General features: G+C 44.2%; 1 protein-coding gene across 2 annotated transcripts in view; it reads left to right on the top strand.

The window, feature by feature from the left end:
• The window catches only part of LOC122809322 (RNA-binding protein 10-like), a 1,914,178-nt gene that overhangs the window by 459,969 nt on the left and 1,429,653 nt on the right, over positions 1-24,556 (top strand). The gene's annotated exons all lie outside the window — the stretch shown is intronic.

Below are 24,556 nucleotides of genomic sequence, written 5' to 3'. Positions count from 1 at the left end.
CCTCTTTTTTTGCAACAGTTTCTTCCTTCTGTTGTATAGTTTGTTTATAGCAGAGGACCACCAGATTGGCTTCCTTTTTTTTGGAGAAGAGCATCTTGGTTCTCTTTGGGATGGCACGATTCATGCACGAGTGGATGTGCTCGTACAGTGCCTTAATGTAGGATTCTGCAGTCGAACTTTTAGATCCTGTCTGCATGGGTGTCATGAAGTATGTCACTTCTGACGTCAGTAGCATGAAGTTGGCTTTGGAGAAGTTTTTTAAGGAGGTTTCCTTACCGGGGGGGGGGGGGGGTGGGGTGGATGTCAAGGGTGATTTGCTTATGGTCAGACCTGACCAATGAAGGGGGGTGACCACTGGTGTGGAGCATCTCTCCCATGTTGGTAATGACCAGGTCTAGGATATTGGAGCCCCTGGTGGGACAATGGATTAGTTGATCCAGGGGGTTTGAATTTATGAATTCCAAGAACCATTATGAAAAGGAGTTGGTATCCGAGTAGTTTTCCCAGGTAATGGCAGGGTAGTTGAAATCACCCAGTATTAGGGTGTTTGTATCTTAAAATTTTCCAGTTTGTTTAGAAAGGTGTAGTGAGAATCTTGGGGCATGGTGGGGGATCTGTAGCGAGCTACAATTTAGATTGCAGTCTTACCTAGTGTTGCACCTGGAGAATTTCAGATGTATTGTGTTGGGCATCTAGCCCGGAGGTGTGAATATCCTTGGTGAATATGTACATTCCTCCACCTTTAGTGTTTCGGTCTTGGTTTTGTGGCCAAAAAGTGTGGTAAGAGTTGTAGCCTGGTTTTGCAGGGGTGCTCTCTGGAGCCTTGAACCAGGTCTCAGTTACTGCACAGATATCGATGTTCTCCATTTTTAGGAGTGCCTCAAGAGAGTGCATTTTGAGGTTTAGACTTCAAGCATTGAGTAGCATTACCTTCAGATTTTGCATGCTTGTGTCTGTTACGGTGGTGGTTTTATCCGTTGAACCTTGTCTAAAAAAGGTACTATAGGGGTGGCAAGAGCTTTAGCCAGTAACCTGAATCCCAGGGGTGACAGGTGCAGACCATCCCTGGCAAAGCATCGTGGTTTGTTGATCATGTCTTCACAGGTAGACAGATACTGGATCCCCTTTGAATGATACCATGCCAATTGTTGAAGTCAATCATTTTGTCCTTATACTGTGGGATCATTCTGGGCAAAGGCAGGATGCTGCTCAGAGCTAGGGTCATACCTGCCTGGGCCACATGATCCAAGAACTCTTCCATGTTTCTTTTCATGTAGTCCAGGGAGGTACGTCTCAAGTCATTCACTCCAGCATGGACAATGACAGAGTCACATTTGTACTTGTTGTGGAGTGACTTGAGTGCATGCGTTGTGTGGCGGATCCTGGCACCCGAGAGGCAGCTGACTAATTTTCTCCTTGTTCAGCCTGGTGAGTGGGACGTCAGTGTGCCTGACTTAGAGTCACCTATGACTAAAGTGTTGGGTACATTGTCTTGCCTTAGGGGCTGTTGGGTGGCACACTGGGGTTTTGAGCTGTGTGTCACTTTGGTTGTGACTGGTGTTTGTTTGCGTTTCAGCTTCGGATGCCCTTGTTGCTTGGGCAGGTTAATGTTAAGGGCCTCCGCATATGTGGGTTTAGTGTTGCTGTGTGTGGGTGTTGGTGGTGTGGGTTTTGAAGGGCTATGAGTTGGTTGAGTTGTGTGTAGTGCAGGTGTTGACCTTCTCCTCTTGACTGTCTAGCACAATCTTGGCCAGAGAGCTTTGCTTCCAGTTTGGCTATGTAAGTGCATCTCTCGCAGGTTGTAGTGTTGGGTGGTAGGAGGAGAGGGATCGTCTGTGTACATGAGGCAAGTTGCCACATTGACCCAGTATGCCCAGATTCACCAAGTGGACAGGAGAAATCACCGGAAGCTGACCCTTGGACTTGCCTGTTTAGGTGCTTTTTTTTGTAAAGTTTAAGAGCTGTTTTCCCTTACCTTTGCAAGGTACTTTAATTATAGGTTGTTTAGTGCCTACGATTAATTTCTCCTTATTGACAAGGAGATTTGAGTGCTTGTATCAGTTTCAGGCTTCCTAGTGCTTTCCAGCAGGTTCTAGAGCAAGTGCTAGTCACAGTGGTTCAGATTTTAGTGCTACTACTGAGAAACCAGCTAGTTCTAAGGGGAAATTTGCAGAGCAGACTTTCTGGCACCTGGAATAGTTTAACTGTAGCCTCGCAGTGCTGCATGATGCGAAAAATGTGCAAACACATGTGTTTATAAGCCAGAAAGTTGAAAGGGATAGAAATCAGCCCAAAAAGGCTAATGTGTATTTTGGCTTTTCCCGGTTAGGGGTCGCCACAGCAGAACTCCAGTCCGCTAATGATTGGCAGTAGATTATTATGTGCCGAGTTGCCAGCCCTGACGCACAGCCTTCAACGAAGGTACGCCCATTCACTCATGTCTCCACAAAGAAGACTCTAGCTGAGAATCGAACAGGACAACGTCGTACTGTGAGGTGACAACGCTACCGCAGCACCACCACCGCAGTATAGCCCGAAAAGGCTAATAAAATTACAATTTCAGACCTTGAAACCACTCCTCTAGCATTGGGCAATACAATGCTCACCACTCCCACTGGTAAGCAGTAGGACTTCCCTCTACCACAGCAAGGTCTGGATAGCTCTGAACACAGAAAATTAAGTCCTGAGATGAGCAAAGTCTGGGATATGGATGGTCTAGGAAAGGTGGGAAACGAGCAAACAAGATAGTATTTTTATTTTTTTGTTAAAACAGGCTAAACAATGCAATAATACAGTAAATAAACACAGAAAAGTCTAACACAATTGAGTATGTAGTCCTAAACGGTAAATGCAGTTAAAACTCTACAAAATTAGCAATTTAAAACTTTTTAAATGAAGCAAGCCAAGTGCACATCTGAAAAACGATTTAAGATGCAGTAATACAGCAGAATAAGTAGCTAGTCTGTATATACTGAGAATTCTATATATATATATATATATATATATATATCTATATATATCTATATATATATGTATATATATATGTATATATATATGTATATATCTATATATATCTATATATATATGTATATATATACACACACAGAAAAGCAGCTAAAACGCACAGACAATTCAGATGCAGTGCAACCTAGAGCACTTGAGTTGTAGCAATATTAAGGCAATTAAAGTTATAATAAATGTTCTAAAATATACTCTATATTTCCAAAATGTTTGAGAAGCACAGTCAGAACACAAGGAGATTCAGGCAAATTTTTTTTTTTTTTTTTTTTTTTTTTTTAAGGGAAAAAGGAGAAAACAGAAGGCCTTTTCAGATGTTCTCTCTGTATTAGGTAGAATGAGCTAATGACACTAGACTTGGAGGAGTGTCCCAGATCAAATTTACAGTAGGGGCGGGCAACTGCAAAACTGCCAAGTATAACAACAAGACACAAACAGGAGGGGGGAGGGTGGGGACCAATACTAAAGCTATTAGCCTACACTCTTTAGACAGTGAACACTACAGAAAGCCACAAATGAAATTTTTTAAACCGATAAAGGAGCAGAGAGACTCTACAGAATTCTTTTAGCTGCAAACAAATCAGTTACCCATGCAGATTAGTTAATAGCAATAAAATACACTAAAAACTATGCCGCAGGCAATAAAAAGTGCTATATATAAATTGCTAGAAACAATAATCCGTATAAATAATCCAAAAAAAAGGATACTTATATATCTCAGATCAGAGTTGTAGTCAACGCCCCTCCTCCACTCTGCTCAGTGTGGAGCTCATAATTGACCGGAATGAAGTGTTTTAAATATTGATTTTTCTCTTCAGATTTTCACAATTTGTATGAGTGCCAGTGTTTTATGAATAATTTAATGGGACTTAACTATGACTATGAATGAGAAGATTAAGAAAAGGTTATGGATTTGAGAAAATTTTGGAAGAAGATAACTTTAATTCTCACTGGTGAAGTGCAAGTTGATGGGTAAAGAGGAGTATTCTGAGTGCACTAGAATGGGATCTACAATTTGCATTTTCTTAGGGCAGTATAATACGTAAAGATCTGATCATCTCATTTGGTCTTCAACTTGAGGGACCCGGATCTGTCCACAGTTCTGACTCAGTTGCATACTTTAGCTTCGGATCCAAGCTCCTCCCCTACCAATAATGCCCCTGTCTGCTCTCCCCCCCCCCCCCCAGATCTTGTTTGACTCTGGTTCAAACAGCAACATGTGTCCCCAGTGGGTTAGTGAAAATTTTTTTTGTGCTGCTTTCATTTCTGATGTGTCTCTCTCTGTATTTTTTCCCCTACCCTTTTTGGGCTTGGGCGCCTATTCTTTCAAAAAAACAAAACAAAAAAAAACCCCCTTTGCTCCGTCTTGCTAATCTTTCCTATCTGTGTGTGTCTGATTGGTTTCCTTTTGCCACGGCTGAGACCTTCAAGCCAGGCTGTAGGAAATGTGTAGAGTATGGCCATAAACTACCCACTTCTGATGGCCACACTCAGTGCTTTGTATGCCTGGATGTTCCACAACTGGACACCACCTGCTCGATCTGCGTAGGCTTCAACTTCCTGTGCATTGATCAACAGGAGGAATAAGCTCATTGTAAAAGGCTTCCTTCCTCCTCCTGAGACCTCTGCTTCATCATCCTCCACGCCGGCCTCTGGGATTCAGCCTCCCACCAAGAAGGCCGGGGATGGAGAGAAACACTGCCATAAGGAGTGGGATCTGCCTAGAAAACTGTCCCCTGACCGTGTTTCTTCAGCCGAGCCCCTGACCAAATCTCGGGTTCCCTTAGAGTGTGGTTGTCTCTCTTCTCGACGATCATCCCCGGAGGATGTCCACTTTGGAGACATCATGGAAAATCCTTTCAGGGCAGTGGGTTGTCTACCCAAAAACCCAGCCAGGATGAGTCTGTATTCCTGGAGGCATTTGGCACAGGACCCTCTACCTCCTGGGTTTCCACTTCTGCAGATCCCCTTGTGGATCTAATTTCAACTAGGGCATGGAAGGAACCAATATGGTTGTGCCTATCCCGAAGCATCCAGACAAAGTACTCTGTTCACTCAGGCAGCATTGATCAAAGGGATCCCTGGTCAATGCCATGGTGATTGAGGCAGCCACCAAGAAAGAGCTCGCTCAGGAGAGTTCCACGGTCCATCTGCCAGACAGGGAGTTTCAGGCTATGGACCATTTTGGGAAGCAGGCTTATGTTGAGTATGTTTGCCCTATGTGCTCTGAAGTACATGGCATACATTATCAGACTGCAGAGGGACCTGATCAAAGAGGTCGCTGAGTATGCCCCCAGGGTCCATGTCCACAGAGGCGAAAAAGGTGTTCTTTACCTCTATATTGAATACATCCATGAAGTTTCTATTTCACACTCTAGAAGGTGCCTCTACGGCTGCTGGGTCAGGTGTAGCCATCAGACATCATGCCTAGCTCCGGCTTTGTGCTTTCTTGGAGCTCTTCAAGTCATCTTTCACGAATACCCGTATGATGGTTCCACTCTTTTTGTTAAGACTGTTTATGGCACGTTAGTCCAGAGCAAGGTGGACGGGAAGACTTTGTCTGCCATCAGGATCTGCTTCTCCACCCCACAGCGATCCTTCTCTAGGAATCAGTGTAGGGTGATCCGGAAATCTCAGTTCTTCACATGATGCTCAGGATTCGCCTTCCCCAGAGGCAGAGGTGTTATGACTGATGCCGCATCTGGAGCATAGGGGGGCCTAAGGAATCAGGGGTCTTTATCTATTCCCGGACAGACCCCTTCACAGTAGCCTTGAAGGGTTGCCCGTCTGCTAGTCTGTGGAAGTGGTTGGGGGGAAGCCTGCCTCTGCACCCAGCAGCTTGCGAGTTGATAAATGATCGTTGGGTTTTGCAGATAATATCCAGAGGATACTCGATCCCCTTTCTTCAGTCCCCAGTTCTTCCCAAATACCTCCCGGACGTTCCACCTGTGCAACGAGAGCATGCAGCCATAGAAGTTTCCAGGCTGCTTGAAAAACAAGTCATCCAGCCCATCCCCCCAGACCAAGCAAGATTAGCCATTTATTCCATGTTTTTTTAGTGCCAAAGAAATGGGGGGGGGGCTTGAGACCCATTCTGGATCTTTCAACCCTGAAACTGTCTGCTGCCAAGACGAAACTTCGGATGGTCACTCTTCAATCCATTCTGCCCTTCCTGCAGGTAAATGACTGGATGTGCTTGGTGGACCTCCAAGATGCATACTGTCATATAAGGGTGAACAGACGATCCTGGTTCCTCTGCTTCCAGCTGGGAGATGGTCATTTTCAGTTCGGAGTGCTTTCCTTTGGGCTCAACACGACCCCCCGGTATTCACCAAAGTGATGGCAGTAATGGAGGCTCACCTGCGGCTGCAGGGGTTTCAGGTCTTCCCCCTACCTGGATGTTGGCTCCTTTCTGCTCCCTCCAGGCATAGACTAATTCAAGCCAGAGATCATCTTCTCCAGAATGGCCAATACTGGGCGTAACCATAAACTTCATCAAATCTCAGCTGGCACCAGTGCAGGTTTTCGACTTCATAGGAGCCCGAATAGACACTACCCAGGGCAAGGTGTTTCTTCCACCGGAAAGATTACTATTACTCCGACATCATGTGAGTTGCATCTTTCAAGCCAGTTTTCCCCAGCAGTTTGTTCTTCGGGCATTAGGGTCCATGGTGATCATGATCACTCTCATTCCGACAGCACACTTTCATATGAGGGTTATTCAATGGAACTTAGCCATTCACTGGTCCTTGATGGACCTTCCCTTATCTCATCCTGTTTGGTTGTGATGTGCTTGCAAGGACTCTCTTCTTAGTGGCTTCAATCCCTGGACCTCCTTCAGGGTCGTCAGTTTGTTCTTCCCTCCCCCACGACCACAGCCCTGTTTGGGTGGGAGCATTGCATGGGAAGGAATGGTCCAAGGTACCTGGTCTACTCTGGAGACCAATCTGCATATCAGTGTCCTGGAGATGAGGGAAGTGCTTCTGGCATTGCAAGTGCTACATGCCTATCTTCCTCCGGGGACTGTTATACAGATGGACAACATGTCAGTAGTCTGGTACATCAACAAAGGGGGGGCACCAAATCTTACCCCCCTTTGTTGCGAAGCCATGAGATTGTGGAAGTGGGCGATCTCCATGATCCTTCAGTAGTGGATCATATCTGTTGTAATGGGGCCAGCCTTTCTGCTATCTCTTTGCCTGTCTTTCCAATGCGAAGTGCAGTGAGTATTTTGCTCTGAACTCCCCTCTGGGGGAGTCCCCAGAGACTTTCTAGTTCATGCTTGGCTCTGTAGTCTACTGTATGCTTATCCCCTGCTTTCTCTAATGTCTAGGTTCTTTCAGAAAGCTCAACAGCTGAGGAGCTCAGTGATCCTCATTGCCCCTGTCTGGCCTTGCCAAGTTTGGTTCCCCTCTGTTCTCATGAAGTGTGTCCACATTGGACACTAGATCCGGTTCCAGATCTGATCACACATCCCTCCTGGATCCTTTACCTAGACTTAGCCTGAAACTCACTGCTTGGCTTCTCCACTTTCCATGATGGTGAGGACAACCGGGCTGTCTGCCCCTGTGAAGAAAATCTTGGTAACGGCTCACAAATCCTCTTCAAGGAAGGTTTATTCGAGTAAATGGAAACGTGTCTTGATCTGGGGCTCTCAGCATGACCTGGATCCTTTCACTGCACCAGTTCCAGCCATTTTTGAGTTACTGGTGGATATTTTTAATCATGGCGCTAATTTATCTACAGTTAAGGTACAATTGGCAGCAGTTTCTAACTTTCACATAGGTGAGAATGCGGCTTCTTTGGCCTCTTCCAAGTTTTGTAAGGCCTCTTTGAAAGACACCTTTCTCCTCATTCCCCTAGTTAAGGACCCATCAGTCTCTTAGGAACTCCCCTTGTTACAGGCTCTGGTTTCTCCTCCTATCGAACCAGCGGTCACAGCTGACTTGCACATGTTCTTCGTGTTTCATTGTTGCAGTGTACATTTGGGGTAATCTGCTGGCAGGTTGCCGTCAGTCGGCCTGAATTCCAAAGTCTTGGGTCCTGCGTCGGTTGCTGTCTTCTCTTCCATGACGTCAGGTCATCAGGGGTATAAAACATGCAGCCGACACAATTTTTTTAGTCTTTCTTGCTGCGCGGTGCCTGAAGCAGAAGCATTTCGCAAGTGCCGGTCGGCAGACTACTGAAATATTTGAGTTTGAGTTTCAGAACCGAAGTCTTCACTAAAGCTAAGTACCCCATTGGGGAAACTTTTTTCTTGCTTTTTACCAATGTCAGAAAATGTTATTAATTGTATTACTTGTGGGAAGCAAATACCTCATAAGGATTTCCATTTTTACTGTATTCCTTGCCTAGGCCCTGATCACAATGTGCCTGGCTGTCGGTTTTGTGCTAGATTTAACAAACGCAGTATTAAGCGTTGGTATATTTTTGCATCAAAGTATTTTGGAAACAGATTTAACTACTCAGAAATGTCGTTTGATAGCAATTCGACTACCGGAGTACATAAAAAAATGCAAAGAAAAGGAGAGAAAGGCAGTAGAGTTCCAAAACTGAAGCTTCTCCTAAGCCAGCTGCCAGTTCGCCGGTACTCAGTGAGGCGCTTTCGCAGCCCCTGATACCCGCTACCTTCGAATCGCAGGCCTCTACCGACACCCATGTGGAGTCTGGCATGCCGCAAGATACTCAAGGTATTGGACCGATGGATGCATCTCCCTCGGAAGGGTCCGGAGCCGCTGAGCAGGCACCGGCTTGTGAGGGTGTATTCAGACTTAAACATTTTTATATCAAACCGATGAAAGCTGCAAAACCAAAGGCAGACACCTTCTAAAACTAAAAACCCAATGCCTGAGCCACGTGCACAGGTCTCTCTGTGCCTAAGAAACAGATGATCAAAATGACTGAAGACCTTATTACCTTGATCAGGGGTTACCCATCCTCCTCCAGATAAGAGGCCTAGGCAAGACACTGACTATGAATCTTCAGATCAGGTTTCTATTTCTTCTGATCAGCAATTATCTTTACCTCCCTATGAGGATTCTGTTGCTGAGGAGTCTATTCCATCTGCATCTTCTCCTGAGGGATTATTCATTTGGAAAAAACTTGCATACTTTGAGGGTGCATTTTCACTGGGAGAGTCGAGACTTCTCTGAATCAAAAAAGAAGCTCAGGGATTTCCTTCTCCCTCAGCGCAAGCCTTTAGCCATTCCCGTTGTGTTAGACATTGTGGATGTGTTTTCGGAGTCCAGCCTGACCCCTGATTCCTTACCTCTGGCTCCCAGTAAGCCTGACCGGTATTACAGGGTCCCTGACTCTCATAAATTTTTATTTAGAAACCCTGCTGCTGATCCTGAAACTATTTCACAGGCTCCAAAGGGAGTTAAGGCCTCAACAGCAAAAAACCCTACCCCCTCCGACAGAGATTCAAGGGCACTGGACAGATGTGGGAAAAAGGTTTACACATCTTCAACCTTGGCAATCAGGGCCTTAAACTGTCAATTTCATATGCTTAAGTACCAACAACATGTTATGGGATTGCTGAAACAGAAAATAATGTTGATTTCAGAATGTGCAGAAAATAAGGAATTGCAGGAATTATTGCATGCAGCTGAACAAGTTGGAAAGCATACTTTGCAGTGTGGTTTTGATTCTTTAGAGGCCTCCTGCAGGGGCCACAGTTACTGGATCTGTGATTAGGAGGCATGCCTGGTTAAAGGAACAAAATTTGACAGATCATGTTAAAGCTAAATTGCTAGATGCACCTTTACAGCATGATTCTCTGTTTGGTATTAAGGCAGAAGAGGTTTTAAAGAAAATGGAAGACGAAGCTAAGTCTATGCAGACTGTTAAAGATTTCTTACAAGTGCAGCTACCTAGATTCAGTAGACATTGGCCTACAAAAAATTGGTCCTTTCCTGTGTCAGAGCTCAAAGGAGGAAATCCAGATGTCCTAAGGGTTCCAGGTACCAGGCTCAAGACTCATACAGGTCAAAGCAATGGGGCGCCTCCACCTCCAAATCTGGAGGAGATAAAGAACAAACTTACAGAAAGCAATCCCAATGACTTCCCTCTGCCTACACGAAGCACTCATCTTTTGGCAGCACCCATAGGGGGAAAATTAGCACTTTTTGCTCAAAATTGGCAGTTAATAACCTAGGACAAGTGGGTACTAAACATCGTATCACAGGGATACAGATTCCATTTCCACACTCTGCCAATGACAAATGGTTGGCCAGGTCTGCCAAAAAAACAATGGGAAGAGGCACATAAACAGGTTACGTCCCTCATGGATATGGGGGCCATTCAGACAGTACCAGAACAGGAAAAAGGACAAGGTTTTTACTAAAGACTGTTCTTGGTACCCAGAAAGGACAACGCCTGGCTGCCAATACTGGATTTATCAGTTATTGAACACATACCTGGACATTCCAAAATTCAAAATGCTCACTTTGCAGCAGTTTCTGCCCATGCTGGGCAAGAATGCTTGGCTGGCGACTTAAAACCTAAAAGAGGCATACCTGCATGTCCCAATAAGACAGTTGTGCAGAAGATACCTCAGATTCAGGGCTGGCTTAATGCATTACCAATTCTCTGCACTGCCCTTTGGCTTACCTACTGCTCCGAGGGACTTTACAAATTGCCTGGCACCAGTAATTGCATTTTGCAGACAAAGTATTCAAATATATCCTTACTTGGACGACTGTCTCATTCAAGCAGAGAACAAGGACACTCTCTTCTACGATACCTGGCGTTTGTGAAAAAGCTTCTAACATGCCTAGGGTACACAATAAACGAAAAGAAATCACAACTGGTGCCCTCTCAGAAGATAGCATTCCTGGGTGCAAGCTTGAATACAACTGCCCAGATGGCTTACCTCACGCCAGACAAAGGCAACTGACTACTTCAAACTGATGGCAACAAAAACCCAGTCGTCTGCAAGACAAATCCTGCAGGCTCTGGGCTTCATGGCACCCTGCATCCTACTAATTCCATATGGAAGACTGCATATGAGGAAACTTCAATGGTACCTAAAAAGTTTATGGAGTCAACATTCACACAGTCTGGAAACAATGCTTCCCCTCATCCCCTGCCTGCAACAGGAGTTTCTATGGTGGGCAAAGGCCTGTCACCAAAACATGGGATGGCTCTTCACTCTACCCCCTGCTAGCCAAACCTTAACAGACGCATCAGATTATGCCTGGGGGGCCCACATGGCAGGAAGATGCGTTCAGGGCATATGGGCACCAAATCAGATGCATCTACATATCAACCAGAACGAGATGCTAGCTGTTCAAAATGCCCTAACAGCCTTCAAGGACTTCATCCAGGACAACTACTGATAAAGACGGGACAACACCACAGTCATGTGGTATATAAACAAGCAAGGGGGCACACACTCATACCCCTTTTGCAGATTAGCCATGGCACTGTGGGACTCTGCTTTGACCTACCAAATAAATCTTCAAGCTCAATTCCTGCCAGGAAAACAAAACGCACTGGCAGATTATTTAAGCAGAAACCTTATGGATCCTCACGAGTGGAAACTAAATCCACAAGTCTTCAGCATGACAGCAGAGAAATGCGGGAGCCCAGACATAGACCTATTTGCCTCTCCTCAAAATTATCAACTGAAAAGATTCTGCACAAGTACTTGTCACAGACAAGCATGGTAAGTGGACACCCTGTCCTTCAGTTGAAAAAACCTATCTGTTTACACCTTTCCTTCTCTGCCTCTTCTACCCAGGGTCCTCCTAAAAGTCAGACAAGAGAAGCCAAAGATTATATTAATTGCCCTGCCAGTACTGGTACCCAATTCTAAGGAACTTGTCTCAATACCCAGCTTGGACCTTGCCTCAGAGACCACAACTACTGTCCCATCAAAACAATCAGTTTCTGCACAGTCAACTACAGACTCTGAACCTGGCAGCATGGCTAATCCTGTAAGCATACAGACAACACCTCTCAGTAAAGCTGTGATGGATGTCATTTTGGAAGCCAGAAGGCCTAGTACTAGAAAACGTTATGCTGACAAATGGAAGAGATTCTGTGCTTGGAATCAAGCACAAGGAACTGATACAGCAGAACCGCATGTTCCTCCGATATTACAATACTTAACTTTGATGCTTGACAAAGGCCAATCTTTCTCATCAATCAGAATCCATGCCTCTGCCATTTCGGTTCATTACAATAGAGAGCCACCAATCTTTTCTCATCTTTTACTAAAGCAGTATCTTAGAGGAGCCAGAAATTTAAGGCCTCCTAGAAGATCACCATTACCTGCATGGGACCTCAATTATGTGTTGGAAAAGCTCACCCTACCTGCATTTGAACCAGCTGCTACTGCTGATATAAAGTTCTTATCATGGAAGACAGCTCTGCTACTAGCAATTACTTCAGCAAGAAGAGTTTCAGAGCTAAAGGCCCTCATGGCTGTAGAGCCTTTCATCATATTTTACCCAGACAAGGTGTCTGGGGACAAATCCTACTTTTATGCCTAAGGTCGTTTCCAGTGTGGCTCTTAGCCAAACAGTTAATTTGCCAACTTTTTACCAAATCTGCAGAACAAAGGGGAGCAAATTCTGCATTCCTTGGACGTGCACAGACAGCTAAGATTCTACTTGAGCAGGACTAAAGCTCTAAGAAAAACTGAGCAATTACTAGTGTCATGCTGCAGGATCAGAAGGAAAGGCTGTTTCAACGCAGACAATATCAAAGTGGATAAGTTATTGCATCCGATGTTCATCGTGTTTCACTGTTGCAGTCATTACACTTGGGTTATCTTGCTGGCAGGCTACCCGCAGTCAGCTCAAATCCCAAAGTCCTGGTCCGACATCGGTTGCTGTCGCCTCTTCCCTGACGTCTGTGCGTCAGGGGTATAAAAGTTGCAACCGATGCCATTTTCTTCAGTCTTTTTTGCCGTGCGGTGCCCGAAGCAAAAGCAGTCGCAGGTGCCGGTCGGCCGACTCCTGAGATTTTCAAAATTGAATTTCAGGTCCGAAGTCTTCAATAAAGCTAAGTACCCCGTTGGGGAAACTTTTTCTTGCTCCAGACCAATGTCAGTAAAAGTTAATAATTGTATTTCTTGCGGGAAGCAAATACCTCATAAGGACTTTAACTCTTACTGTATTCCTTGCCTAGGCCCTGACCACGATGTTACTAGTTGTCGGCTTTGTGCTAGATTAAATAAATGAACTGTTAAGCATCGGTTTGATTTTGCTCTACATTGCTTTGGCTGAAGGTTTAATCAGATAATGCCGTCAGAACAACCGACCGCAATTTATAAAAAAACGCAGACACAAAGAAAAGGACAGGCATCCGAGGTCCAAAACCGATGACTAAGCCTCTTCTAGGCCAGTTGCCGGTTCTCAGTGAGGCGCTTTCGCAGCCCCTGACACCCGCTACCTCAGAGCCACAGGCGTAAACGAAAGCCATATGGAGAGACAGACGCCTTTGGAAACTCAAGGTATTGAGCCTACGGAAACTATACCCTCAGATGGGTCCGGAGCCGCTGAGCAGGCATCTGCTTCTGAGGGTGTTTTCAGACCTTCACACCTTACAATTAAGCCCAGTACAGCAGCCAAGGCAAAGTCAAAAACACCATTAAAGACAAGGAAACAAGTACAGCATTCTCCAGAACAGTCATCCATGCCTAAGAAACAGATGCTTAAAATGGCCGAAGACCTAATTACCTTAATCAGGGGTTCCCATCCCCCCTGACAAAAGGCCTAGGGAGGATACTGATTATGACTCCTCTGACCAGGTTTCCATTTCCTCTGATTCCTCTTCTGATCAGGGATACCCCCCCCCCCAAATGAGGAATTTGATGCTGAAGAGTCCATACCTTCAGCCTCTCCGCCTGAGGACTATTCTTTTGGGGAAACCCTGCACACCATGAGGGAGCATTTCCATTGGGAGAGCCAGGATTACTCTGAATCCAAGAAAAGGCTCTGAGACTTCCTTTTATTGCCTTAGAACAGGCCCCTGGCTATCCCCCCCTGTGCTTGATATTGTTAGTGATGATTTTTCTGAATCTAGTCCATCTCCTGATTTTTTACCTCCTGCACCAGTCAAGCTAGATAGGTACTACAGAGTCCCTGACTCACATAAATTTCTTTACAAAAACCCCGCTACAGACCCAGAAACAATTTCCCAGGGTCCTAAAGGGGTTAAAGGCTTCTACTGCTAAAAATCCTGTCCCCTCTGATAGGGATTCAAGAGTTCTGGACAGATGGGGGAAAAAAGTTTACACTTCTGCTTTTTTAGCTGTAAGAGCTTTAAACTGTCAGTTTCACATGCTTAAATATCAACAGTACCTCATATCAAATGCAGGATTTATTGCATGCAGTTGAACAAGTGGGAAAGCGTACTCTGCAGTGTGGTTTTGATTCATTAGAGGCTTCTTGTAGAGCCGCAGTTACAGGCTGTGTTATTCGAAGGCATGCTTGGTTGAAAGAAGAAAATTTACCTGACCATGTTAAAGTAAAATTATTGGATGCTTCATTACAGCATGATACTTTGTTTGGTGTTAAGGCAAAAGAGGTGTTAAATAAAATGGATAAAGCAAAATCAATGCAGACAGTGAAAGATTTATTACAAGTTCAACCACCTAGATTTAGCAGAAACTGGTCTTCAAAAAATTGGTCCTTTCCAGTGTCAGACAGACCACAGAGGCAGATCACAGCCCCAAGGCTCCTACAGACCTAAGCAATGGGGTGCTTCCACCCCCAAAGAAGGGGAAGACAAATCACAACCTTCTAGGAAACAGTCCCAATGACTTCCCTCTGCAAATGCCAAGCACTTATCTCTTGACTGCCCCCCTAGGGGGAGAAGCTAGCACTTTTCTCAAACAGTTGGCACATGATCACCCAGGACCAATGGGTGCTGAATATTGTTTCTCAGGGTTACAGGCTCCACTGCCACACACTTCCAAAATCAAAAGGTATGCCAGACCTGCCACAAAACCAATGGGCAGAGGCACAAAAACAGATTGCTGCTCTTATGGACATGGGAGCTATTCAAAACGTTCCACAGCAGGAACAGGAACAAGGATTTTACTCAAGAGTTTTCTTAGTACCCAGAAAGGACAAAGCCTGGAGACCAATACTGGCCCTTTAAATACTTTCCTGGATGTTCCAAAATTCAAAATGTTAACACTGCAGCAACTTCTGCCCATGATGGGCAAGAAGGCTTGGCTAGTTACTTTGGACCTCAAGGAGGCATTATTTGCATGTCCCAATCGGGCAATCTTGCAGAAGATACCTCAGATTCATAGCAGGCTCAATGCATTACCAATTCTCTGCATTGCCCTTTGGCTTATCTACTGTGCCCAGGGTCTTCACAAAATGTCTGGCACCAGTAATTGCATTTTGCAGACAAAAAGGAATTCAGATATATCCCTACTTGGACGACTGCCTTATTCAAGCAGAGAGCAAGGACATTCTACTAAAACATCTGGCATTTGTAAAAAGATTGCTAATTTGCCTAGGGTACACAGTAAACGAAAAATCAAAACTAGTGCCCTCTGAAGCGATAATATTCCTGGGTGCAAGCTTAAATACAACTGCCCAGGTGGCTTATCTCACGCCAGACAAACAAAGGCAACTGACTCATTACTTTCAAATGATGGCAACAAAAACCCAGCTCCCTGCAAGAAAAATTCTGCAGACCCTGGGCTTCATGGCATCCTGCATTCTACTAATTTCATATGCAAAACTGCATATGAGGAAACTACAGTGGTACCTAAAAAGTGTTTGGATTCAGCATTGTCACAGTCTGGAGACCATCATAACCTTATTTCCCTGCCTACAACAGGAGTTTCGATAGTGGACCCAGCCATGTCACCACAACTAGGGACGGCCTTTCACTCTACCCACAGCCAGGCAGACAATAACAACAGATGCATCAGATTATGCCTGGGGGGGGGCCACCTATGGCAGGAAAATGTATTCAGGGGACGTGGACCAAGGAACAAATGCATCTTCACATAAATCAAAAAGAGATGCTAGCTGTACAGAATGCCCTGACAGCTTTCAAGGACCTAATACATCCAGGACAACTATTAATAAAGACTTGACAATACCACAGTTATGTGGTACATAAGCAAGGGGGGCATTCATTCTTACCCCCTATGCAGACAAGCTATGACTTTGTGGAACACAGCACTGACCTATCAAGTAAATCTGCAGGTGCAATTCCTGCCAGGAACAAAAAACACACTGGCAGACGAACTAAGCAGAAATCTCATGGATCCTCATGAATGGAAGCTCAATCCACAGATATTCAGCATGATAACAAGGAAATGGGGATGCCCAGACATAGATCTCTTTGCCTCCCCTCAAAATTACCAAATACGGAAATTCTGCAGAAGGACTTGCCACCCTCAAGCATGGAAAGTGGATGCTCTTTCATTCAGCTGGAAAGGCCTGACAGTCTATGCCTTCCCTCCGATGCCTCTTCTCACCAAAGTGTTACTAAAAGTCAGACAAGAAAGGCCAAGAATTATCCTGATTGCACCAGACTGGCCACGCCAGCACTGGTACCCAATCCTAAAGAATTTGTCTCCAGGCCCACCTTGGAATTCTACATCTAATGCTTCATCTTCTGCCACAACAAGACAATCAGATTCTGCACAGTCAACTCAGAACCTTAAACCTGGCAACATGGCAGATAATGTAGCCACTCAGGCTGCACCTCTCTCTAAAGCTGTTATGGATGTCATTTTAGAAGCCAGGAGGCCCAGCACTAGGAAATCTTATGCAGAAAAATGGAAGAGATTCTGTGCTTGGAACCAGGCACAAGGGCTCAAACCACTGGTCCCTAATATACCACAGATTTTACAATACCTAACTGAGATGTTGAACAAAGGCTTATCTTTCTCATCTATTAAAATCCATGCATCTGCCATTTCAGTTCATTACAATACGGAACCACCTATTTTTTCACATCCCCTACTACAGCAGTACCTCAGAGGGGCAAAAAATATAAGACCCCCAAGGAGAGCACCAGTACCTACGTGGGACCTCAATTTTGTTTTAGAAAAACTCACACTGCCTCCTTTTGAACCAGCCAGCACAGCTGATCTAAAATTCTTGTCATGGAAAACTGTTCTGCTCCTAGCAATAACATCTGCAAGAATGTCTCAGAGTTACAGGCATTAATGGCTGTGGAACCTTTCCTCATTTTTCATCAGGACAGGGTGTCTCTTGGGACAAACCCAACATTTATGCCAAAGGTGGTCTCCAGCGTGGCCTTAAACCAAATGATTCATTTGCCTACTTTTTACTCAAATCCCCAGAATAAAGGGGAGAGACTACTGCATGCCTTGGATATACACAGCTACGATTATATTTGGACAAAACAAAAGCTTTCAGAAAAACTGAGCAACTGTGTTTGTAGCATATGCTGCAGGATCGCAAGGAAAGCCTATTACAAAGCAGACAATCTCAAAATGGATAGGACACTGCATCCGCTTCTGTTATGCACAACATGACAAATCAGTGCATAAGGGCATTAGGCCTCATTCTACCAGAGCAGCAGCCACTTCAGCAGCTTTCCTCAGAGGGGTACCAACCAAAGACATTTTAGAAGCTGCAACCTGGAGCTCAGTGCACACTTTCAACAAGAACTACCACTTACCTCTCTACTCTAAATAAAGAGCAGGCTTTGCCACTACACTTCTGCAGGGCTTATTAGCCTCTCCAAATCCAATTTATACCCAACAATAATATAACATATGTATACAAATAAAGATATATATATATATATATATATATATATATATATATATATATATATATATATATATATATATATATATATATACATTTATACATATTTATATTTTTACATTTTTTATACATTTTTTATCTACACATTTTTTAACATTGTAGTAATTTAAGGGTGTAGGATCATATGTAGTTATGATATTTGGGTTTTTTATTTCTTTTCACTTATTTTTCAATTGCTTATGCTATGTTTCATTATATATTTTAATTATATAGTGTATGGTATTGGTGGTATGTTAGATGGTTCTTTAAGAAAAGTTACACCAATTATTCAATTGCCAGCCCATTATATGGATATATACAAGATGTTAGTATTTTTTGTTTAATTGATTCTGAAGAAGTCTCCGAATGGAGATGAAAGCTCTCAATCAGTGTCTATTCTTTGTTGTATTCTGTAGCTATATTAAACCTGTTTTAATTAACTGAATTGATCGTGCTGGCTTCGTATTTTGGTTTACATTGGAATTCAGAGGACATCCTTTATTGTTCCCGGGGCTGCCGTGTTTTTTGGTTTGGTTTACAGCCTTGATTTTGGTTACTAGTGATATTTTTATCTTTACAGCCTTCATATCTGGGGGCACCTGACATCTGGGGCAAGAAAAACTGAAAAAAATGGCGTTGGTTGCAACTTTTATACCCCTGGCGCACTGACGTCAGGGAAGAGGCGACAGCAACTGACGCCGGACCAAGACTTTGGAACTCGGACCGACTGTGGGTCACCTGCCAACAGGATAACCGAAGTGTAATGACTGCAACAGTGAATACACCCAAACATCTACATTTATGGTAGGTACACAACTGTACTTTTCTGCTACTTACACCATGGCAAACCTGTGCCCAAGGGCATTAGGTCTCACTCCACCAGGGCTGCAGCTGTTTCAGCAGCCTTTCTCAGAGGAGTACCAACCAAGGACATTCTAGAGGCTGCTACTTTGAGTTCTGTTTACACCTTTACAAAGCATTACCATTTGCCTCTCTACTCTATGTCCAGGGCAGGCTTTGCCACTGCAGTGCTGCAGGGCCTTATAGCCTCACCTAATGCTGTTTAGCTGCAGCCTCCCACCCATAGCTTTGGGATTCTACCCAAATGTAATGACTGCAGCAGTGAAACACGAAGAGCTTAGTACAGTTGTGTACACTTGCCATAAATGTAGATGTTCGAGTGTATTCACTGTTGCAGTCCAGGTTACACTCCCGCCATCCCCCTGTCATTCTACAGTTTATCTTTCCTTCTCTGTCCTCTACAACCTATGTGGTGTATTTGCTTGTAGATGAAGGTAAAGTTTATAGTGATGCATGTATACATGTATATATAAATATTTAGAATATTGCCACCTTTTTGGGGGCACCTGACATCGGGGACAAGAAAAACTAAAGAAAATGGCGTAGGCTGCATGTTTTATACCCCTGACGACCTGACGTCATGGAAGAGAAGACAGCAACTCACGCAGGACCCAAGACTTTGGAATTCAGGCCAACTGAGGGCAACCTGCCAGCAGATTACCCCAAATGTAATGACTGCAACAGTGAATACACTCGAACATCTACATTTATGGTAATTGTACACAACTGTATTTTACTGCCGTGGAAGACTGCTTTTTTTTAGTTGAGATTTGCCTCAGCCAAGAGTGTTTCTGATAGCCAAGGCTTATCTATCAAGCCCCCTTGTATGGTATTCCATAAAGATGGGGTATCACTGTGAGCTAATCCACTTTTCTGCCAAAGGAGGCATCAGTCTTAACATTAACCAGGTCATTCATTTGCCAGTTTTTTTTCCAGTGTCAGAATAAGGGTGAGAGTACAAGTTGCACTTATTTGATGTTCATAGGCAGCTGTGCTTTTATTGGCATAGAACAAAATCTTTTTGCAAGTCTGATCAACTCTATCTTTTTCTTAACCCTTCCTCGTTAAACCATTTTTTAAGGTTATTATTGCTTGATGGATTTCTGCGTTGCATCTCCTTGGCATACCATGCCAAAGGGTCATCTCCTCCAGGGCATGTCTAGGCACATTCCACTAGGTCTTTTGTCACCTCTGCTGACTTTTGGTCCAGGGTCTTTTTTAGATATCTGCTCTGCAGCTACCAGGGTGTCTCCTCATACATTTATCTCCCATTAGAATTTGATCTTTCTAGGGGCAGGGCATCCTTTGGCTCAGCCGTGATCCGGAATATCCTTCCATGAGGACCTCCCAGGGTTCATTGGTAGCTTGGGGGGACTGTCCCTCAGGTTGAAAATCAAATGAGAACATCAGATAAAGAAGTTTATGTACTTACCATGCTGTTCCATCTGTGTTGATTCTCATTTGACCTCAGCTGTCCCCTGCATTGTGTGAGCTGCATAATGTACCGGATCGAAAAGGTTTAGCTTCATCTCCTTTGGCTTGTTTTTCCCTTGTTAGACCTTTTGTGGTTATGCTAGTTTGTTTGGGCGTATTCTTTTACATTGAGATAACTGCTGTTTTCTGCAGCAAACTTGATCTGAGGGGATGAAGGAGACGGGGGCATTATGGGCAGGGGAGGAGCTTGGATCCAAAGCTCAAGTATGCAGCCGAGTCAGGTTCGTTGCCGGATCCCAGTCCCTCAGGTTGAAGACAAATGAGAATCAACAACACAGATGGACTCTTATGGTGAGCACATAACTTCTTTTTTTCTCCATTTTTGGTGGTTAAGGCTATATGAGGAAAGTGGGCATGAAACCTGGTTGGATGATATGGTTGACAAAAATGGGACTAAGTATATATGGAAAGATTTAAGGAGCGTGATATTCAGTTTTGTCTGAAGTTTACAATGTGTAGAATGTATGTAGTTAAGGGTTAGTAATGTGCTATGGGAAATGAAGCAAACTGGTATATTAAAAATGTTGGAATAAGAGAAAAGGTGTAGTTTAAATGTATGTATGCGTGAATATATTTGTCAGATATTTTGTAAAAATTGTACACTGTTACATATGTGCTGTTGCTTTGTTTCTGTGACGGCACTAAAATCATTACTTAAAACTACTAGTGGGTAGTATTGACAGCTGTTAGTGGAAGTAAGATCTGAGAGTTAAGTGTAGCTTCTTGATGGTGTGGACTTACCCTCTGATAGTTCTTGGATTAGAATCACACACTGCAAGAGACCTTTTGGTTTATGTTCCAGAGCCTAGAAGCTTGGGTGGTGCATATATTTAGCATGCCTTCACATAAATGCCTGCTGTAAAAGATGAGGGTAAACAGAGCAAGAGATCTGCTGGTCATGTCACATTGGCCCTAACAACCCCCCCCCCCCCTTTCTGCTGAGTTACATAGTCGCAGAATGGCCTGTGACCTTTCCTTGTCATTGTATATTGCTGACCTAAGGCAGAGGAGCATGTGCACCCAGTGCCGAGGATACTAAAGCTAGCAGTATGGATTCCCAAAGCATAATTTAAGGGCAGGTCCTTTGAGACCATCATAAACATGAAGAAAAGTTACTTAGCCTAATGGAGGACTACTGTCTGAACTTTTAAGTGGTACAAACCCAAGAGAGCATGCAAGCACAGAACCATTAGTCTTGCAATACCTTTGCAGAAATTTTCTGTAAGGACCTTACCTTTTGGATCATGATGCATCTGCATGCTATTGTGGTTTGTTTTTCCTTAAGTGTCATTGTCAGATTGGGGGAAGCAATATTTAAAAGGGGGGGGGTACTACTGCAAAAAACTGACCAAGGTGCCTGTATATCCCCACCTTTAGACTTGAATTTATCAGTGGTACCATTGGAGCTCATTGCAGCTGTCTCTGGAATTCCTTTCCTGGAAATAAAAACTGTTTTTAGTAGCAATTAATTTAGCTAAACAAGAGTCAGAGCTACGAGACTTGTGGTCTTCCATAAGGGCAGGGTCAGCCTTGGCACCACTTTATTCTTTGTCCAGAGTGACTTCTGAGCTGTTGCATGAGAAAGCTATCCATTTTTTTAATCTTCAAAACAAACTCTTATAACTACTGGACATGTACTAGCAACTCTTGTACAGTAGAGTTCCTCTTATCCGGCCTGTCTAACCTGCCTCCTCTTTAACTGGCCATCAGATTTCTGCCGTAGCCCTAGCAAAAGATAACAGAAAACAATTCTTCACCTCCTCTGGGGTAAATGACAGACCTTTGTGTTTTAAACTTCGTATTCCTTAAGAAAATGCATACTAACACAAATCCTGCGACTGCCCTGCTTTTAAAGCTATGAAATATACTTTCAGAGCTGTATCCCAAGCTTCTGACTCCCAACCGCTTAAATTGTGAAAAACGCAACAATGAGAAATATATTTACAGAAATGTGGTAGCCGATACTGTAGTGGTAACTGTGGGCACTTAGAATGAATCAAAGATGGTATTTGCATCCAACCTGATGCTTCATAAGGAAAGCAGAATCCTAGACAGGTTATAGAGTGTGTGTGTAATTCTACTGCCTTTTCCTTCAAGGCTGTCAACTGCCAGTTGTATACAAGCAAGTTCCTTTTGTACCCTGTAGGGGGACAGGTTCAAGTGCTGGATACAGAATTTGGAGCTAAACTGTTCACTTGCATAGCTGCCCAAGTTACCAGGCATTTATCACATGTGGGAGCTGCTGCAACTAACTAATAAGACATGCCTGGTTGAGGTTGTGCTCGTGCTCCTACCCCCACCCCACCAGAGGATGTCAAGGCAGTAGTGTCCTACTTTAGAGGAATCTGTAGTTTGGGGCCCCACCTGTTAAGTCTTCAGAAAGATGGAAAAGGTCAAGTTCATGCAGTGAGTGAGGCAACTGTTTCACTTCCCACTGCACAGGTATGCATTAATTACCCCTTTAATCTGGTCTTTTTCTATCATAAACAGTTAAAGCAAAGAACAGAGGTGGGGTGGGAGCTCAGTTCTGAAAGAGGTGGCAGAGGGATGAAACACAATTGGGAGGCAAAAGGGTCCAGTATCCTAGATCAGCCATGACTGTATGATACTCTGTTCACACCACCACCACCATCCACACGATAACAGGCAGGCTGCTTCTTGTGTCGCTACTTTAGAAAGCATAACATCAGACTCTTGGGTACTATGGATAATTAAAGGTTACAGAGTGCAGTGATCCAGCTGCTGTCATCTTTTAGGCGTTAATCGGGGAAGAGAAGGTTATTCCACCCAGTGACCCCTCCTGCTTGGGGGGGGTTGGTTATGGAGATGATTCCCCCTCTTCAGCAAGGAAAAGGATTTTGTTCAAGACTTAGTCCCAGGAAGGAGGCCATTTTAATTCCTATTTTAGACCTCTTAAGGTGCAGAACATTATTGAAGGTACCAAAGTTCAGAATGCTAAATCTGCAATATGTGCCACTTTGCACCCATGGGCACAATTGAAGACCCTGGACATGACACTTTTTATTTGAGCAGTCCCATTCACAGATGCTTCCTTAAGATTCTTTGTAGCAGGTTGGCGTATTAGCCAGTTTGATTGCCCACTGGGCTTTCTACTGCCTGAGTCTGCTCGAAGTGCCCAGATCTGGCAATATCCTGTTGCAAACTACAGGACATATGAGTTTGTTCCTTACCTGTTTGACTACCTAATCCAGGCAGATTTGGCAATAAGTACTCAAAGCCCTAACCTTCACTCATGACCTTTTGCAGAGCTTGAGGTTCACCCTTAACTTTCAAAAGTTATCTGGTGTCATCATGAAAGTGGTCTTCCTGTTGGCCTTTCTGCACACTTGTGCCCAGAAGACATTACTGTCGTAGGGCAAGATAGAAGTGCTTAGTACTTCCTGTACCTGACAGCACAGAGGTTGGCCACAGCCACAGAATTTCCCTAGAGTTATTGGTTTCATGGCCTTCACCATCCTGATAGTCCCACATACTAGGCTGCATATGCACAAATTCTTGTGGTACCTGAGGTCTGTGGTGAGTCAACACTTGAGCTTCCCAAACCAGCAAATAACAGTTTTCCTCTTTGTCGCAGAGGAACTCCATTGGTGGACCATTGTAAATTGTGGGGCCTCCTTTGTACAAAACCCCTCCCCCCAGGCCACCAGCACAGATGCCTTCAACTTCCCACTGGGCCTAGCTCCGCCTGCAGAGGAATGCACACAGCAGCAAGACGTATTAGCTTTTATCTAGGGATTAAGGGTCTTCAGCCAGTTGTGGACAAGAAATATTGCAGGTAGTGACACAGCATTAGCATATGGTGGCACATCAGCAAACTGGGGATAAGATCTTACCAGCTCTGCAGGCTAACAGTGACTGCATGGGAGCTGGAAGTCTAACATAAAATGTCTGCCAAGGCTGTTTGCATTCCCCTCAGAGCTGAGTGTAGTAGTAGACCAGCTGAGCAGGGCAACAGCAGACCCTCATGAGTGGGTATTGCACCAATAGGTCTTCATGTTGTACCCCAGTGTGTCCCTCAGACAGATCTGTTTACTTCTCTAGAAAACACACGAGCTCAATTATTCCTTTTCCTATACCAAGGGTAATTCAAAATGCTAGGAATGACTGACCAGGATGCTAATAAAATATTTCCTACCAGGACAGCACTGGTTCTCCCTAATCCTTGAAATTGAAGGAAATCTGCAATTGCTGGTCATGGACCTTCTGAGGTGGTACAAGGGATCTATTGTACACACTAGTCTGCAAACACTGTAGCTTACAGTATAAATAAAAATCTTGATGCTATTTTGACCCCAATACTCTGAGGACATGCCTGATAATGTCAGGGAAGCAAGAAAGCTTGCCACTAGGAGGTCCTTTGCAGTGGTCACCCATCATTTCACTACCCATTTTTCCTA

The sequence above is a fragment of the Protopterus annectens genome, chromosome 8.part0 (genome assembly GCF_019279795.1).
Source record: "Protopterus annectens isolate FY-2018-M chromosome 8.part0, PAN1.0, whole genome shotgun sequence".
NCBI classification, from domain to species: domain Eukaryota; kingdom Metazoa; phylum Chordata; order Ceratodontiformes; family Protopteridae; genus Protopterus; species Protopterus annectens.
Note: the sequence above shows the minus strand (reverse complement) of the source record. Positions and strands in the feature narration are given on the sequence as shown.